Source organism: Schistocerca piceifrons, chromosome 1 (assembly GCF_021461385.2).
Source record: "Schistocerca piceifrons isolate TAMUIC-IGC-003096 chromosome 1, iqSchPice1.1, whole genome shotgun sequence".
Taxonomy (NCBI): domain Eukaryota; kingdom Metazoa; phylum Arthropoda; class Insecta; order Orthoptera; family Acrididae; genus Schistocerca; species Schistocerca piceifrons.
In genome coordinates, this window is record NC_060138.1 from 1,151,843,269 (window position 1) to 1,151,862,686 (window position 19,418).

Below are 19,418 nucleotides of genomic sequence, written 5' to 3' on the forward strand. Positions count from 1 at the left end.
TCATTTTCTAGCAAACAACCTCAAGTTTGAGTCGCGGAGTGCATCAGTACCCGATTCCGCCAGGAGAAGCGCTAGCATAGTGTACCGACGAAATGGCTACTTTCACTGAGATCGACCGTACTCGCTGTGTGTTTTGGTTTCATGAAACGAACTCTGCAACAAATATTCGGCGTAAATTTCGCAACGAATACGCTAAAGAGCCTCAAAGCAGCCTTAGAATTTAGCCGACCTGAAAAGTCGAATCTACGCTGCCATTGTACACCACTGGCCATTAAAATTGCTACACCAAGAAGAAATGTAGATGATAAACGGGTATTCATTGGACAAATATATTATACTAGAACTGACATGTGATTACATTTTCACGCAATTTGGGTGCATAGATCCTGAGAAATCAGTACCCAGAACAGCCACCTCTGGCCGTAAAAACGGCCTCGATACGCCTGGGCATTGAGTCGAACAGAGCTTGGATGGCGTGCACAGGTACAGCTGCCCATGCAGCTTCAACACGATACCACAGTTCATCAAGACTAGTGACTGGCGTATTGTGACGAGCCAGTTGCTCGGCCACCATTGACCAGACATTTTCAGTTAGTGAGAGATATGGAGAATGTGCTGGCCAGGGTACAAGTCGAACATTTTCTGTATCCAGAAAGGCCCGTGCAGGACCTGCAACATGCGGTCGTGGATTATCCTGCTGAAATGTAGGGTTTCGCAGGGATCGAATGAAGGATAAATGATTCACATGGCTCTGAGCACTATGCGACTTAACTTCTGTTTAAGTAGTTCTAAGTTCTAGGGGACTGATGACATAGACGTTAAGTCCCATAGTGCTCAGAGCCATTTGAACCAACATCGGGTCCTTAGCTAGTAATGAATAAAAACGTGGGTTGATGATATTATACTGGTAAAAGTAAACACTTTGGTGTGAGTACTTGAGGGCTTTACTGTAGACACCGTACCGGAATGTCGCTCAGGTGCGAGGCCGCTCCACGTGGCGGCTTCCAGCAGCCTCCGCCCTAATGGAGCGTGTTCCGGGCAAGGCGAGGCGGAGCGACCGCTGAGTTACGCAGCAATTACACGGCGCGCGGTTTGCGCAGAGCCATTTAGGTAAGCGGCCAAATTGCGGGAAAGAGCCGCTGGCCTGCTACAGTGTATAGGGCCAGGCAGCCGCCGGGTCCGGCGCCGGAGTCCCCGCCATTCTAGTGGGGTCGGCGCGTGGCGGCGCCCGGAGCTCTGCCGCCCACTGGCTAACAGCGTCCAGAGCTACGCCGCACCGTCTACAGTACTTAAGCGTAATTGGGAAAACAGCGAAATCGAAAGAGAAGAGGCGAGCGGGCATTCCGGATGACCGTAAAGATGCAGGCACAAGTCGGAAGAGCGTCCTCAGTATACAAAATATAATTAAATATTTCCGGCGAAGAAATTTCGGCTATTGAAAAGCTGTTCAAATGGTTCAAATGGCTCTGAGCACTATGGGACTTAACTTCTGAGGTCATCAGTCCCCCAGAACTTAAAACTACTTAAACCCAACTAACCTAAGGACATCACACACGTCCATGCCCGAGGCAGGATACGAACCTGCGACCGTAGCGGTCGAGCGGTTCCAGACTGTAGCGCCTAGAACCGCTCGGCCACTCCGGCAGGCTGAAAAGCTGTGATTTAGTCTAGTGAAGATTACGTCTTCTTCCACGTATGACTGAAATTGCTCTAGATGTTCCAGAGTTGACACCGTCCTGTAGGTGCTATGTTGGCCTCACCCCAAGGTTTTTTCCTCTTTGTGCAGTTAATCGTATGAATTCCAAGTTTCTTTAAGTTCCTCCCAGTGATCCCTGGAAGAACGCTGTAGGATGTAGAAAGGAATCAACGGCGGATGCTTAGGGAGGCGGGAGCGGCAGTTACAAACGTAGTGCGTGCCCCTCACGCCATCTGACGTCACTGGATTCCGCACGAGGCCCACGAGAAAGACAGACCGCGCCGCGTACGTCACGAAGGTAGTCCTGAACTCGCTCGCTCGCTCAGCTCAGCAGACAAAATGCGTTTCTAAACCTGTTAAGTCGCAGCTGGCCTTGTATACTGATTAACAATACTACAGCAAAATTTAAGATCAATACTCGATATAAATGGTATAATGGCGTGTTTATAGCATTTAGTCTCTTCTGCTTAACAGTACTCATTACATGCTGAAAGTGGTGCCTTATGCAACCGATAATCATTTTAGCATGATTTTATTGTATTGTATGCCAGTACAGCCGTAACAAATTATAAGTAGACCCATGGACTTCCCATCATTATAGGACTAATAACAGTAAGATTCCATAACAGCGGAATCCAGTAGAAGATTCAGTTTTCGTTTGTTCCGACAAGCCTAGTTACGAGTTAACAGTTGTAGAAACGTAGTTCGTCTGCTGAGTTGAGTGAGCGAATGAGTTCAGGCCTACCTTCGTGACGTACGCGCCGCGGCCTGTCTTTCTCGTAGGCCTCGGTCCCGAGCGGGGCCTACGAGAAAGACCGCGGCTACACAAAGTGTGTACGTACAAACGAGAATTGCTTCTTCTACTGGAATCCGCTATTATGGAGTCTTAGTGTTATTAGTCCTAGAATGATCGGAAATCCATAGGTCTACTTATAATATGTTACGGCTGTACTGGGGCAGAATAAAGTTCAAACCATGCCAGAATGATTTATCAGTTGCGTAAGGCACCACTTCTTGTACGAAATGAGGACTGTTAAGAAGAAGAGACTACATGCTATAAACAAGCTGTTTTATCATTTATATCATTTATATGGAATACTGATCTTAAATTCAATTTTCTTGTAGTATTGTTGATGAGTAAGGCTTCATAATAGCAGATTCCAGTAGGAGGTGCAATTCTCGTTAATATGTACACGCCCAGCTGCGAGTTAACAGGTTTAGAAACGCATTTTGCCTGCTGAGCTGAGCGAGCGACCGAGTTCAGGCCTACCTTCGTGACGTACGTGCTGCGGTATGTCTTTCTCGAGGGCCTCGGTCCCTCGGCAGGACGGAGCTCCTATGAGCTGCCCAACTCGCCTTCCGCGCATGCGTCGTTTCGGTCCTCTCTGATTGGTGCCGGCGGCCGTAATCGTAGGCATATAAGCGGAAAATAGTGCCAGCCCCGGACACACACTTCCTACGGCGAACGCAGCGTATGCCGCCTCTCCGAACTGCAACCGGAACTGTCTGCGAACCGAACGCGAAGGCTGATGCCCTCGCCGATGTTTTCGAAGAGAACTTCAAGCCTGTAGAGGATCCACTGGACGCAGAACATGAAGAGATGGTCGCTGCCCGGCTCCCTCGCTATCTGGAAACGGAGGGCGATGATGACATAGAGGCCACAACTCCTGAAAAAGTCTCGGCGGCTCTGAAGGCCCTCAATCCAAAGAGAGCTGCAGGCCCTGACGACGTCTCCACTGCCATGCTGAAACAACTGCCTGAGGACGCCTCTACTCGCCTGGCTGCAATCTTCAACAAGATCTTTCGCAACGGCCACTTTCCCCTGCAGTGGAAGCATGCTGAGATTGTGGCTATTCCTAAGATGGGAAAAGATCTCCGCCAGCCGAAGAGCTATCGCCCAATTAGTCTGCTGCCTGCCATCTCGAAAGTTTTCGAGCGCATCTACCTGAAGAGGCTACAGCAACACGTCACCGCCGAAGCTCTACTCCCAGATGCCCAGTTCGGCTTCCGTAAGGGCCACTCTACGGAGCACCAACTTCTCCGACTCGTGGAGGAAGCCTTCGATTCCCTGGAGAGGCGCGAATACTTCGGAGCAGTCTTCCTTGATGTCTCGCGCGCTTTTGACAGCGTCTGGCACGATGGGCTGCTCTTCAAACTTCTCGAAATGGGGGTCCCTGGATCCCACATCCGTCTGCTACGGTCCTTCCTCGATGGACGGACTTTTCATGTCCGTGCAGAAACTGGCCTGTCAACAGTCCGTCCCATCAGAGCAGGCGTGCCACAAGGGTCGGTCTTGGGGCCGATTCTGTACACGCTCTACACGGCTGATACGCCGACGGTCCCTCGTGTGCACCTAGCACTGTACGCCGACGACACTGCGCTCTACTCACGAAGTATGCGCGCGGACACACTTCGCCAGAGGTTGCAGCACGCTGTCGACACCCTCGCCGATTGGGCCGTCAAGTGGAAACTCCAGTTCAACGGCGCCAAGACGCAATTTTTCATTGCAACCCGTCGTGTCATCCCAGCCGCTCTGCCCCCACTCGTCGTTGGAGGCAGTCCTGTCAACTGGCGACCGACAGCGCAGTATCTTGGGGTCACCATAGATCGCCGCCTCACCTGGGGCCCACACGTGAAGGGCGTCGTAAACAAAGCAAGGGGTCGACTTCTCCAGCTCTACCCCCTGCTCAACCCGACGTCGACTCTTCCTCCGCGACTGGGCGTCACGTTGTACAGGGCGCTAATCCGCCCTGTCTTCGATTACGCGGCTGTCGTCTGGGGTAATGCGGCAGACGACCATCTGAAGAAACTACAATCTCTGCAGAACCGGGCTCTCCGCCTCGCGCTGCACCTGCCGCGGGACTTCCCATCTGGACCACTGCACGACCTCGCTGAGGTCCGCAAAGTCAAGGACCACATCCGTACGGTTGCCCGCCGCTTCTACGAAAAGGCGCGGCAATCCGAGAACCGGTACATACGCTCTCTGGGGCAGAAGATACGGCGCAATGCCAATACACGCTGGCCCCAGCTCCTTACGGCATAGGCTGTCACTGAAGAAGAATAAAGAGTGGAAACAACCAGAAGCCAATCCCCTCTAGAAGACGCACCACCAGAATTAATGGGAGGCAAAACATGTATATGTTGTGAACTCCGCTTTACTCGAAGACTGAAGTTTCTTCGTGAAGGAGCCACGCAGTGTGAGCCCCGGACACTCCATACCCTTGCCTAAGGTGACTTCCGCCAACTTCTCCTCCCTGATGATGCCCTCATCCCCTCCATCCACCCCTCCTATCAACTTTGATCCTCCCACTCCTCCCCCTGTGTTTTTCCTCCAGGGCACCCTCTTTCCCTTCTCTCTTCCTTCCCTCCCCCCTCACCGGACTTCCACACACCCCTACCCTCTCCCCTCCCCCTCCCTTCTCCTCTCCCACTGACATCAACGCCCTCCCCCTCTCCCTCCTACCCTCACCTCTTCTTTCTGGCAGGCCCCTGGCTTTTTCGTGTGAACGGTGCATCTTCGTGCGCCGGAGATAGCCGCCAGTTCGTTGGGTTGTTTTGGGGAAAGAGACCAGACAGCGAGGTCATCGGTCTCATCGGATTAGGGAAGGAAGTCTGCCGTGCTCTTTTAATGGCACGATCCTTGCATTTGCCTGAAGTGATTTAGGGAATTCACGGAAAATCTAAATCAGGACGGCCGGACGCGGCTTTGAACCGTCGTCCTCCCGACTGCCAGTCCACTGTGCTAACCACTTCGCCGCCTCGCTCGGTCAAAAGAGACGTAAAAGATTTTACATAGTCACATGACGTGTGCATATTTTATCACATTAAAACAGCGATACAGAGATTCTTCCATCATAAACTAAAGCCGCGCAGAGTGGCCACGCGTTTAGAGGCGCCATGTCACTAATCGTGCGGCCCCTCCCGCCGGAGGGAACATTTGAACGTAAACCAAAGCAAGAATAGTACACGTGGCAAAAGTAATTGAAAATGACGCCAAAATGCCAGTATCCTTGTGATTCACCGGTAAAGAATCACTTTGCACAATAATATCCGAGAAATATCGAAGAAACTGAAGATTTCCATCAGCGGACTTGTCAAGGCCATACACCGTAGAGATACAGGCTCCTATGATGATCGTCCTCGCTCAGGAACACTCAACAAAAGTATTTGGTAGTGACCAGTAAACAAAATAGATTCAAAACAATAAGTTAATAGGTAACTGAACTAAACACAAATAGTGATACAGCAGTGAGTGAGTCAACATTGAGATGGCGCCTGGCAGAAAACAACCTCCAGGGTTACATAGTAACAAGGAAACCACTGTTACGCATTATTATCAGGAAGAAAAGGCTTCAATGGGCTACGACACACGGACTTTGGACGGCAGGGGATTGGGAAAGTCTTATTCACTGATGAACCCAAGTTCTAAATATTTGGAAGCAAACGCGATCGATTCGTATGTAGTTTACCCAGTAAACTCTTGAATCCTCAGTGCCTAATTCCAACTGTTAAGCATGGAAGGGATTCTGCGATGGTATCAGGATCTTTAGGAGGTAATAAAGTTAGAGATTTGGTGGAAATAGACGGAAGAATGGACCAATGGTGTTATCATAGCATTTTATAGCAAAATGTCAAGAGATCTTGTTTGCTTCTGATTGGGAAATGTTTGTCATGCAGTAAATTATTGGCACCATTTCACTACGGCTACATTTGCTCCAGACAACGTCACAATTCCAAGATTAATGTGTGGGCCGTTTAGACATTTCGTCCACAAGCCCCGTGCACTTCAGCTTGGGGTAAGTTTCCAGATGTCACTCCACCCCACTCCCACACTATGATGCACATGTTACCAGTATCGCAGCAGATCTCTGTTTGCAGGAAGCCTGGAACATGCATTCTCGCAATGCGGCATTTTTGTTGAGCAATGGTATTAGCGTGAGACGACGAGTGTAACTTACTTTCTGAAGACCCGACGTATTTGTGTTTCGCTTCTATAATGAAAAATCCCGAATATGGTGGACATCATGAATACACGACCTTCGTCCTTATCATTTACATCGGATTCAGTACTTTCGAGGAGATGAAGATAGACGAATGGAATTTTTTCGTTGGCTAATTGTAAATCCCCGAGGTAATCCCTTTAATACTGTTTCCTATTGAAGCCACTTCCTCCCCTGACAGTTCAGTAAGACCCTTAAGCCTCCTTGGTTGTTCGGTGAAATTTTCAAGAACGCTTGTCTGTTAATGTGTGGTATGATGTGATGGACAGGCAGTTGACTGGTTCTGTTGTGTTACTCGTCGTCTTACAGCGGCCAGTTATGTAGACATATTTGGAAGCTTGGAAACGAGCTTCGAGCGTTATTGGAAGACAATCCGTTGGCTACGAAGATGGGTAAGTTCTTGCAGCGTGACTGTGCTCCTGTATATTCTAGTCGTCGAGTGACGCTTCATCTGAATTTAGCATTCCCCGGAAGATGGATGAGCTGAAATGATCACGTTTCCTGACCACCTATGTACCTGGAGCTTACCTCTAGAGATTTCTGTTCATACGTTGGTTGAAAAACGAAGCCTACAAAGAATATGTAAACACAAGAGACGAAGTTACCGTTTGGGTTATGAATGTCGGTGTACAACAACGAAAGCGTTATAGTTCCCTATAACGCGGTGTCAGTTATCAAGATGGGTGTTACTGTACGCCGAAAGCTTTCTGGTTATAATTCTGTCACCTGCACGTTATGCGCTCACTTTCTGATCGGCTATATCCGCCGTTTTATAATCGGATTATTAAACAACACACCTTCTGTGCTTAAAAATTGCCTGTAAGCCCGAAATTGGCCAATCGTGCAAGATATAATAAATTGAATGCTTGTGAAAAACATCCTGAAATAATAGCGTTTATTTTGAGATACAGAATTCAAGACGTTCTAATTAATCTTCCCGATCCACTTGTGACTTGGAATGGTCTTTTGGGACACCAGAACTGAGATACAAACACTGGTAGTTTACTAAGAGATATTAGGTGGTCGCGGAAAACCAGGCGTACTGTTTACATAACTGTAAGGCGCAGGAGTGCGACAATGCTAATTGCAGTCCGTTCCACGGCAATATAAGGTACAGTGAAACGGAAATATTTACTGGTGGAAGTAATGGCGAAATCGGCTATCCATTAGACTGACTCAAAGCAGACTTCTGCAGAAAGTTTCTACTGAATATGGCCTCTTCAGTGGTACGTATGGCCAAGCTGGGGAACAACATGAGCAGAGAAAGTAAAAAGGAAAGTATCACGAATTATTAATATAAAACGTCTACATAACATGTATGAAGAATCAAGGTAGGAGTATAGGGCATATCGAAGACATAAGCACACTATAGAACGTAGCATCATGTTAAAACGGATGAAAAGTAAGATGAATTACGAAAAAGTGAAAACGCTATCTCAAACTAAAAATGTTGCAAAAGAAGTCGTTTCAAGGCTCTATCATGTACTGACGTCATATTTTTACGGCGAAAAATGTTACTTCAGAAAAATTTTCAAGGTTAATATTTGATTTCATACCACATCAACATGTACCCACAACGAGAACTTTTATCAGACCTAGCACCTATTTCGTAGAGAGACCCATCCAATGCTGTCACTTTTTGTGATTGTAAGAACACACCATCACGTACAGCTTTACACGCTTCAGGTAGGTACAAGAAATCGTCAAAAAATAGATAAAGAAAGTAATCTCTAGAAAGATGTGTCGAAGGTGTGTGCAATGAAAAGACAACGACATAAAAATAAAAGGAGAAACGTAACAATAATATGCTGTACATAATACTAAAACAATAAAAAGAAACCTCATCGAAGTTCGTGGCTATATTTCTTTGTGAAACAAATTTACGTGGAAACGGTGTCTAAATGTACAGGAAAAATAGAATTAGCAGCTGTCTCATGTATAATGTAGGTTTTTTATGTCCCAAAAAGTGACAGAACTAGATACAAACATCATAAGGTAGCCGAGTCACGTCCAAACGGCCTACTCGTCGTTAATACGTGTTCAACATCCCGTAGCACGACCGCAGAAAAAAAGAGCAAGACTAGTTTACGATTCTCAGAAATAGCTGTGCCACATGTAGTTGGTGTAATCTAGAGTCTGAATCCGAGGGAAGAAAAGGTAGGACACGTTTCAGGGAACTTATATTACTTCAAGGAAAGGTACAATTAGAAAAGGAATTTTATTCCCCTTCTTCAAATATACATTATCTTATTAAAAATGAGCAGGCACCTATGAGCGGGCGTTAATAGGGAATGTGTCCACCCTTCCCCTTTATGACGACATGAACTCTGCTGAGGATACTTTCAATGAGACGTGAAAGTCTGTGGAGGGACGCCAGCCCATTCTTCCTCAAAAGCCGAAGAGGTGGTGGTGAAGTTGGATGCTGGGGTGTGGAGCATTCTAACTCATCTCACGGTGTTCCATTGGGTTCAGGTAGAGACTCTGGGATTGCCAGTCCATTTTAGGAATGTTATTGGCCGTACCATTGCCCCAAAGATGTTCGTTAACGTTCAAATGGTTCAAATGGCTCTGAGCACTATGGGACTCAACTGCTGAGCTCATTAGTCCCCTAGAACTTAGAACTAGTTAAACCTAACTAACCTAAGGACATCACAAACATCCATGCCCGAGGCAGGATTTGAACCTGCGACCGTAGCGGTCGCGCGGCTCCATACTGAAGCGCCTACAACCGCTCGGCCACGTCATCGAAAAAAATGGTTCAAATGGCTCTGAGCACTATGGGACTTAACATCTGTGGTCATCAGTCACCTAGAACTTAGAACTACTTAAACCTAACTAACCTAAGGACATCACACACATCCATGCCCGAAGCAGGATTCGAACCTGCGACCGTAGCGGTCACGCGGTTCCAGACTGAAGCGCCTAGAACCGCACGGCCACACCGGCCGGCGCTACAGTCATCGTCTGCGAATGTTTCACCGCTCTATAAAGCAGACAATGTTTTAAAATAATGTTCATACCTTTCTGCAGTTAGCATTTTAAGGGATTAATTTCAATAAGGGGACCACATAGCAACATTCACATACCTTAACATCACCGCATTCGTATTTCACTGTTGTAACTACGCATGATGCCAGGTAGCGTTCCCCAGTCGTTCGCCACAACCAAACCCATTCATCGGATTCCCACGGCCACTTGTGAGTTACGGTGCCAACAGCCTTCTGGAAATCTAGAAATACGGAATTAATTCGATATCCCTAGTCGATAGCACACTGTGTCAGTAAGGAGCTAGTTCCGTTCCCCAATGACGATGTTTTCTACACTCATGTTCATAAATTAAGGATAATGCTGATACATGGTGAAACAACTCTCTGGTGGGCGGTTTGCGGGTTTAAATCACCTCTGGGCATGACCATGCGGCCCATTTGACCTGCGGTCGTCGCACGGTGACGTTGGCAGCAGTCCACATACGCAGAAGTGTGTTGGTGCATGTCAGAGTACGGTGCAGCGAGTAAGTGTGCAGACGTTTCAGACGTGCTAATGATGACTGTGTGTTCAAAATGGCTCAAAGAACGGATTTTGATGCCGTTATGAGGGGTAGAACACCAGGGCGACTGGAGGCTGGTCAAACACAGCAGGTCGTAGCACGGGCCCTCCGTGTGCCACAAAGTGTGATCTCAAGATAATGGCAACGATTCCAGCAAACAGGAAACGTGTCCAGGCGCTACAGTACGGGACGTCCATAGTGTACAACACCACAAGAAGTCCGATATCTCACCATCAGTGTCCACAGACGGCCATGGAGTACTGCAGGTAGCCTTGCTCAGGACCCTACCACAGCCACTGGAAAACTTGTCTCCAGACACACAGTCTACAGACGACTGAATAGACATGGTTTATTCGCCCGGAGACCTGCAAGGTGCATTCCACTGACCCCTGGTCACAGGAGAGCCCTTGAAGCTTGGTGTCAAAAACACAGTACATGGTCATTGGAATAGTGGTATCAGGTTATGTTCACGGACGAGTCCAGGTATAGTCTAATCAGTGATTCTCGCCGGGTTTTCACCTGGCGTGAACCAGGAACCGGATACCAGCCCGTTAACGTCTTTGAAAGGGACCTGTATGGAGGTCGTGGTTTGATGGTATGGGGTGGGACTATAATTGTTGCACATACACCCCTGCATGTCTGTGGCAGAGGAACTGTAACAGGTCAGGGATATCAGGACGTCATTTTGCACCAGTATGTCCGCCTTTTCAGGGGTGCAGTGAGCCCCACCTTCCGTCTGATGGAAGATAGCGCACGGCCCCACCGAGCTGCCATCGTGGAGGAGTACCTTAAAACAGAATATATCAGGCGAATGGAGTTGCCTGCCTGTTCTCGAGACCTAAACCCCTTCGAGCACGTCTGGGATGCTCTCGGTCGACGTATCGCTACACGTCTTCAAACCCCTAGGACACTTCAGGAGCTCCGACAGGCACTGGTGCAAGAATGGGAGGCTATATCCCAGCAGTTGGTCGACCACCTGATCCAGAGTATGCCAACCCGTTGTAGGGCCTGTGTAAGAGTGCATGGTGATCATATCCCACACTGATGTCGGGGTACATGCGCAGGAAACAGTGGCGTTTTGTAGCACATGTGTTTCGGGACGGTTTTCTCAAATTATCACCAATACCGTGGACTTACAGCTCTGTGTCGTGTGTGTTCCCTATGTGCCTGTGATATTGGCGCCAGTTTTGAGTAGTGCCACGCTGTGTGGGATCACATTCTGCAGTTATCCGTAACTTATGAGCATGAGTGTAGTATGTTCTGTATGGTTTCGTTTAGCGACGGAGCCCACTTTCATTTGGATGGGTTCGTCGATAGGCAAAACTGGCGCATTTGGGGGACTAAGAATCAGCATTTCGCGATCGCGATAACCTCAACGGGTGACTTCCTGGTATGCAGTGCCCAGTCAAGGAATAATCGGTGCCATATTACTTGATGGCACGGTGACTTCAGAACGGTACGCGGTTTTGGAAGAGGATTTCGTTCCCATTATCAAAGGCGACCCTGATTTGGACACGACGTGGTTCATGCAAGACGGAGCTCGACCCCGTCGAACTAGGAGAGTGTTCGATGTCTCGGAGGAGCACTTTCTGGTTCTGGGGTACCCAAAGGCATGGATTGGCCACCATATTCTCTGGATCTGAACACATGCGACTCCTTTTTGTGGGGTCCGCTACGGTCGCAGGTTCGAATCCTGCCTCGGGCATGGATGTGTGTGATGTCCTTAGGTTAGGTTTAAGTAGTTCTAAGTTCTAGGGGACTGATGACCACAGATGTTAAGTCCCATAGTGCTGAGAGCCATTTTTTTGTGGGGGTATATTGGGGGTATATTAAAGACAAGCAACAGCCCCCAAACGACAGCTGAGCTGAAAACAGCCGTTCAGGAGGCCATCCACAGACTCGATGTTCCGACACTTCAGCGGTTTCCTCAAATTATCACCAGTTCCGTGGACTTACAGCTCTGTGTCGTGTGTGTTCCCTATGTGCCTATGCTATTAGCGCCAGTTTTGTGTAGTGCCACGTTGTGTGGCACCACATTCTGCAATTATCCTTAATTTATTAGCATGAGTGTAAATCCGTGTGATACCTCTTCGAGGTAATTCATAGTGTTCGAGCGCAATGTATCTTCCAGAATCCTTCTGGATATCGACGTTAATGATACGGGACTGTAATTTAGCGGATTACTCGTACTGTCATTTTTGAATACTGGTGTGAACTGTGCCACTTTCTAGTCTTTGGGTACGGATCCTTCCTCGAGCGAGCTGTTGTATATGATTGTTAAGTATGGAACTATTGTATCCATATACTCTGAAAGGAACCTAATTGTTATACAGACTGGTCCGGAAAACTTGCTTTTATTAAGTGATTTAAGTTGCTTCACTACTCCGAGGACATATAGTTCTAAGTTACTCATATTGGCAGCTGCTCTTGATTCGAATTCTGAAACATTTACTTGGTCCTCTCTGGTGACGGGATTTCGGAAGGCTGTGTTTAGTACCTCTGCTTTAGCAGCACTGTCATTCCATTGCCACTGCGCAGTCTCATAGCTGCGAGACCGGACATACATAACACCCCAATCCCAGCTTGTTAGTTCGCAGCGCCCGCTGACTGTCACCTCTTAGCGTCTGGAGCTGACGCTGCAGACTTCGCAGGTGGCCGGGTCCGCCGTTGCGGGCGGGTCCCGGGGACGCGGCAGCCGTTGAGAGATTTATCGGGAGAGCGGGCCGGCCAGCGCGAGGTGATTAATGGTCGCCTCGAAAGCCAGCTGACTGCCGCTGGCCGACTAATTACCGCCAGACACGATACACTTCTGCAGATTAATTATAAAGCCGGGCGCAAAAAAGAGCCGCGAATTAATCGCGCGGATAAAAACAAAAAAAGAAGAAAAAAGAAACGGGAAAAAAATACGGCCGCTCGCGTCAACGGGAAACTTACCGGCTTCAGCCCCAAGGAGCTGTCCGCGCCCTCTTCCAGTCTGGCTGCGGTAATTACTGGGGGGGCGGGGGGGGGGGGGGTGGGAAGGGGGGAGGGAGGGGGGAGGATGGGGAAAAGAGGGAGAGAGTATCAACTTTGGTCGTTATATCGAGTTCATCACCAGCACGTAATTAATAATAACCCAGCTGTAATCGATTTCTTTGCTTCAGTCTTTTGCCGTATTTATTTCTGATAGTGGCCATGATTACTAAAGAAACTTCTGGGTTTCCCCTGAATAGGCACTCTACAGTTTATTTTACTATTGTGGACAATAGAGAACGATAGAACAAGCACATTATCCTAATAAGCAGGACTGAAAAACCAATGATTTCCCCGATACGAAGCAGTACGGCTGACATCGTCGAAATTCAAGAAATGTTCAAAGCAAACCATTAACTTGCGCCATGAACACCGAAGGACAAATAACGCGCCACAGTGATCACAAAGACTCGCACCATCAAGACGAACTCCTTGGGAGTTACAAACTGAGCAAGATATCCACTCTTAAAAAATGCATATAGAATTATGTTGGTGTAAGAGGGTGACGAGAGAAGACGGAATGTGATGGCATGCAACCGAAAGCGAAACAGTCCGTCGCGGAGCTTATCGTGAAACTGGCTATGCCTTAATGCGCAGATAGCGCGATAATACGTTTCGACCACTGGAAACAGTATGTTATTTTTCGACTTGTACTAGCTTTGTTTTCAGGATGTGCCTGCTTTGTAATATACCACTGAAATCTTACCAGGGATTAACCAAAATCTGGAAAAAAAATCGATGTAGACTGTCAAAGCACCTAAAGATGAGTCCCTAGGGCACGAAACACATTGTTCATTGAGAACAAAAAATATCACGATTGTGGCTGAAGGCGATTGTTCTTTATTTTACGAAAAAAACGAAGCTGAAAATACACCACAACACGACCATAGCTAAAAAGTGTCCCACGACCTGCTACAACCGGCTGCAGCCACCAGAAGTGGAGTTGGACCACTGGCCGTCAAACTTTTTTGCGTGAGAGCCAATAGTGACATTGTAGGGAGACACCAGGGGCTAATCATTTATCACCAAACCATGGTTGTCGGAAGCAGCTTACCACTTACACATTTTGAATCTACGTATTATAAGACATCACACCTAATATATTCAAGTGAAGAAGAAAACAGTGTTGGCTAGTTGGTTGGTTGATTTGGGGAAGGGGAGGGGACCAAACAGCGAGGTCATTGGTCCCATCGAATTAGGGAGGGATGGGGTAGGAAGTCGCCTGCTCCCTTTCAATGGAACCATCACGGCATTTGTCTGAATCAATTTAGGGAAATCACAGAGAACCTAAATCAGGATGGCCGGAGGTGGGAAAATAATGTATTGAAACTAGATCCATTTCTCTATGAGCATACATAGTGACTACTTTTCCGTACCTAAGCGGGTAATATGGCCAGTGCCATTGGAACAGGGACCCACTTTTGTTGCGCCAGTTCCCCCACACATATTCTAGGCATATTTATGCGCTAGTACATGACAGAATATCAGGTGGCTGCAGAAGACCGTTTTCAATCGGATATTCGTATTAGGTCAAACATAACATATTTGAACCATTTTTTGAATTGCTACAAATATGTAACACATTTGAAGCTGAACTTCTTATGAATTCATGTCACTTCCAGCTGATATTTACGAGTATACCACAGCATCTGATCGGTGCGACTTGCACACGCTCGAGCATTGTCAACGTTGGAAAACAAACATAAACACATTCCCCTGTCACTTTTATCATGTCCGCGGTGGCGGTAATTTCCAAGAATATTTGCCTATCGAAGTCGAGGGGTCCAAATAATACATGCCGAGCGTGCGATCGTAAATCGATCATGCGACTCCGCTGGTGGGCGTTCTGATCAATTGTTTGTGATCGTCATTTTTATCTGTTTTGCATCGTTCCCTTAGTTGCTCTAAATTGCATACCTCCGCGAATTATTCGTGAGTTGTAGGAAAACCCAGACGATTTATGTCGTTAGTGAGTTGGATGTCTGGTGTACTTGACGTTTCTTCGGCTGATTCTCTCACATGGAAGAATCTAATTCCATGTTTACCCAGCGTAGAAAATTGTTCGACTTTCTGTCGCAAATATGGAGTACTACCAGATGAGGAAAGAAGGGACTGTGTAGACTGTGGTGGTGCGAAGTGTGTAAAACTTCGTAAGAACAAATGGTTCGCCGGCCGCGGTGACCGAGCGGTTGTAGGCGCTTCAGTCCGGAACCGCGCGACTGCTACGGTCACAGGTTCGAATCCTGCCTCGGGCATGGATGTGTGTGATGTCATTAGGTTAGTTAGGTTTAAGAAGTTCTAAGTTCTAGGGCACTGATGACCTCAGCAGTTAAGTCCCATAGTGCTCAGAGCCATTTTTTGAACAAATGGTTCAAATGGCTCTGAGCGCTATGGGACTTAACTTCTGAGGTCATCAGTCGCCTAAAACTTAGAACTACTTAAACGTAACTAACCTAAGGACATCACACACATCCATGCCCGAGGCAGGATTCGAAACTGCGACCGTAGCGGTCGTAAGAACAATTTCGATGCTGAAATACCTTTACACTTTCATTGCGGACAGTGCGGAGAACGAACGAGTTTAAGGAAGAATACATGGTTCGACTCATCCAAATTATCCATCCAGACCACCGTAGCGGACTTTCACATGACGACAACACCGACAACGAGTAAGGTAAATCGTCTCCTTTGCAGTGCTAGGTATTTTTGTAACGCTCTTCTTTCGTCGTTACAGTATTGACCAACGTAAACATACTCACAACGCCCGCCACCAGAGTCGCATGATCAATTTACGATCGCACGCTCGATATGTATCGATCAGGACACCTCACCTCCGATAGGCCATCATTCTTGGGAATTACCGCGGTGGCAATGCTACGTACCAGTCAGCCCCTGACGTAAGCGGCAACCTGTACTTAGCTCACGGCCGAATTCACCGACGTCAAAATTAAGAACATCTTAAAATATTACTGTCTATTTAAGTCTTTTTTTTTTCCTACTGAGCAAGAAACACAGGGTGTAACAAAAATACACGGCACAAATTGCGCGACACATTCCTCACATGCAGACGAAGAAATTACCTTATATGATCATGGGTCTAGAAACGCTTTGTTTCTATGTTACAATTCATTTTCTCCAAATTATTAATATTGGGAAAGGGTCAAGAACAGAAAACTAGGATCATGGGCGACATCACTCTTGGTGACGTCTGGTTAGGTTGAGCACCGCCAGTGTTTTGTTTTACATGTCCGTGGGGCCGTGCGACGTGCGTCATTCCTTTTTTACAGGTAACATCGACTGTTCTAGCGGTCAGTACGACCGGTGCAAGCACACATGTTACTAATTAGACTTGGCTCGCGCAGTTGCAGTGTACACAAATGCAGAGATGGTAGCTGCCCATATGATGTGTGGATTAGCTGACGGCAAAGGCGATCGCGCTCAACGTTTGCACCGGGAAAGATTTCCAGAACTAAGGTGCTCCGACAGGAAAGCGTTTGAAACCGTTGATTGTTGACTTAGGGAACATGGAGCATTTAAGCCTGACACTAGAGACCTGGCGAGGCCTAGACGGACGAGAACACCGCAACGGGAGGCGGCATTTCTTCATGCAGTTCACGACGACCCAAGGGTCAGTACAAGACGTGTAGCTGCAACACCGAATGTTGATCACATGACTGTCTGGCGAGTGTTATACGAGGACTAGCTGTATCCAATGGATGCCTTCCCTTCCTTGATGTGTTGGCCAGAAGGAAGACTGAGGGTACTTTGGGACATTGTGTTTATAGGAAGCCTACTCACACTGACTTGTATCTGCGAGCTGATAGTTATCACAATCCAGCTCAGCGTGAAGGATTACTTCGTACCTTGGTTCACAGGGCCCATAATTATCTCAGACCCTGAAAGTTTGGCAGCTGAGCTATCACATCTCGAAGTCACCTTTCGTCAGAATGGTTATAGTGAGAGGCACATCAAACGCTCGTTGCGCTATCAGCCTTCTGTGCAACGGGTGAGTGACGATAGCAACGAAGTGGCACCTAATTCCACGGCCTTTTTCCTTGCGCAGGAAACATTTCCAACAGGATTGGCCGTATTTTGCGGAAATATGATGTGAAATGTGTTTTTCACCATCCTCTAAGATTAATGACCTGTTGGCGTCCGTAAAAGATGATCTTGGTTTCGCGTACGGCTGGTGTCTATCGTATTCCTTGCAGTTGTGGCATGTCATATATTGGTCAGACAATCAGGACTGTGGAAGATCGGTGTATTGAACATAAGCGTCACACACGATTACAACAGCCGAGCAAATCCGCTATTGCAGAACAATGCCTTGACACTGGTCATCCTATCGAATACAACAACACGGAGATTCTGGCTTGGGATGATATTATTAAGGAAGCTGTTGAAATCAAACTATCAAGCAACCTTATAAACAGAGATGGTGGATATTGTTTAAATGCTGCTTGTAATCCGGCTCTGTCTCTCATCAAAAGACAAAGGGACCGAATTAGTGCTACCTCGCCTGTTGGTTAATAGTCACTATCGATATTTCTGATGTTGGTTAGCTTTGGTTGTGTGTTGACTCTGCGGTTACTTGTTCTGTTTGAGATATCTCCCTTGTTTCTCTTTTGTGAACCGAGGTATTAAATTCCCTTGCACATTGCTTGCGCTATTCACAAAACGTGGACCAATTGCTCTCCGAACCTGAAACCACTGATTGTCTATTTTTGGGGGCGTTGGAAAGCTCTGTTGTTTGGAACATCAGTACAAGTTGTCCAGAGTCACCGTGCCCGTATTGTGGAAGGCGGCGAAACCATATGCAATACCCCAAGGAAACATCAGCGCATCTTAGATTCACTACGACGGTGGGGGTGGCGCGTGGATCAAGCCCACGGAGTGCCTATTTAACATCTGCTGTGAGGAAGAGTTGCTTGTGGTAAGCCGATGCTTTCTGTTCGCGTGTGTTTCCCAATATTAATCAGTTGGAGACAACGAGTTGTAGCATGGAAACAAAGCATTTCCAGACCCACGCTCATGTAACATAATTTCTTCGTCTACGTTTGAGGAATGTATCCTACAGTTTATGCCGTTACACCCTGTATACACTCTTAACATTTTGCCGTCCGCACGTTTCGTACAATTTGGCACCGCTAGTTCGGATTACTTGGCTTGTCTCCGGCCGCTTGTCACCTTTCCGTTGATGACGAGATTCAAACACAATGAGCCCGCATCTCGTGGTCGTGCGGTAGCGTTCTCGCTTCCCACGACCGGGTTCCCGGGTTCGATTCCCGGCGGGGTCTGGGATTTTCTCTGCCTCGTGATGGCTGGGTGTTGTGTGATGTCCTTAGGTTCGTTAGGTTTAAGTAGTTCTAAGTTCTGGGGGCTGATGACCATAGATGTTAAGTCCCATAGTGCTCAGAGCCATTTGAACCATTTTTTCAAATACATTGACTTTTGCGCTCTTCAATTTTCCTGAAATCCTCTGTTTTGCCGTATCGTTCCACAAACTCGAGTTTTCTTTTCAAGTAACTTTTCTGCAAGTTCTACACTGTTATAATAATCATCCATGCAGAGCTGATGCCACTTTCCATTACAAGGTGACAGTAGTTCCATCACTGTTTTTACTGAAGGCTGTCCAGCGCCGGAATTTATCTTGAATGACGAAATGTATCCCGTACTCGAATCACAGTGTCCGAATGAGTATGCCGTATTTCGTAATTTTCGACGGATTGTAAACTTTAAAATTTAATCGTCCACGCCATGGTATCATCCCTTCAATTTGAGAGGTTTTGACTCAGATTAAACGTTTCTTTAAACGTTTTGGAAAAATAATCAAATACGAATTGCACTTAGACAAGCCGTTCTGCTTTATCCTGTTTATTGCTGCTGTCGCAAAAATGTAAAAATGACAATATTTGTCCGAATCGGTTCCAGGACATCGTTTTGCGAAATATCGGTGTGTCTATCAACGGATTCGTTTATCAAAATCATCGATCCATGATTTTCTTACAATTCCCATAAGGATAGCAAGCCCAAACCATTTTCTAAGTTCGGGTCCCGTAACGTCGACAAATTTGGCATTTTTTTTTTTTTAATCCAGTTTCCTTCTATTGCAATTTTGACTGTAGTACTAGTTAGTTTCGTTGCTAACATATTCAATTAGATC